The following is a 1,434-nucleotide window of genomic DNA, read 5'->3' on the forward strand; positions in this document are numbered from 1 at the left end:
TATTAGTTGTCCATATCTCTTTAACTTTACCAGTCACACTGCCTCTGTCTCTCTCTCTCTAACAAAGCCTTTCTTTCTTATTCTTTTAGGGTCTTCCATTGACCCATTTTAGGCACTTAGTAATTGAAGCTTTCCCCAGGCAAGCCCCAACAACAGCCTCGCTTGACTTCACTCATCAATGAAAAACCTAATTGAGCTTAAAATTGAGGCCCGAGCCACTGCACTCGTCTTTAGCCTCTTGGCCTCTTACCTGCCAACTTCGAACATACAAGGTACTTTGCAGTTTAACAATTAACATCACATACTGTATCAGAGTTACTGGCCCCACTTTAACATTAAACTGATACATTAGTTGCAATTTGGTCTGGACAAGGAAAGCATAGTCACAAATATACAGGCAAGCAAAATAAACTATCTTATGCTGTCACATAATTGCACTGTTCACTGGTTAACTAATCTTGGCAAAAAGCAAATATAGCAGCAGTTCCTATTATTTTAATCACATGTGTCAACAGCAAACTGATACAAGCACATTTTATGCTGTTGAATATTCAATACATGCATGCACATATGAACACAGTTACATAAGATATTAAAGGACAAATAATGCAAAAGTCTGCTGTGCCCATCCTGGTATTTAGGTGTCTCATGAACAGGATTCTGTGCATTAAAGATGATTTTATAAAATTTGTAGAAAAGAAGAAAAACCCCACTTTGGATGTAGATTTTATGCTTTTATGTTATATTCAGAACTGGAGCTTAAAGATTTTATTCCCTAAACTAAGATACAAATTAAAGATGTTGTTTCAAGAAGTAAATGAACCCCAATTTCACTTACAGGCATCCAAAACCAACCATTCCATTATTGTTCCTTTAAGGACCAGGCAGTAGTCAATCATAGGTCTTGGGTGCTCCAGAATAATTTCAGTGCAATTCCATGCAGTGCTGCTGTGCGTTAATGGCTTTGCATTATATGATTTGGGCAGACTCTGCAGCCTTCAAGACTCTATTATTGAGTCGCTAATGCTTTAAGCTGCCTGAACATTGTTATGGTTGCAAAATCAATTAAGTGACTAAATAGGTCATTTACAGCTCAGTGCTGAAAATGTGCGTGTAGGTGAGTGCTGCATCTTTCTCTCAGGGGATAATTGTCTGAGGTAGGGATATTTGAGTTGTTCATTTTTTTTTAAAAGAAATGTTCCTAATTTTCACAAAACCCGCGTCAAACACTGAATAGGAGAGTTTTATGAATGTTTTTTTCTGTACGACCCTTACGCTCCTAGAGCCATATTCGAAACCATTTAATTATTCCAGACCTATCACCTCTGAGTCACTCTGAGTCAGATCGCAAGGTTTGACCCTTAGGTGTGCGTGTTTGTGTGCGCGCGCAAGCGTGTGGGACGCAGTGCCGGGGGAGGCAGGGGGAGGCGGGAC

The sequence above is a fragment of the Astatotilapia calliptera genome, chromosome 2 (genome assembly GCF_964374335.1).
Source record: "Astatotilapia calliptera chromosome 2, fAstCal68.1, whole genome shotgun sequence".
Lineage (NCBI taxonomy): Eukaryota > Metazoa > Chordata > Actinopteri > Cichliformes > Cichlidae > Astatotilapia > Astatotilapia calliptera.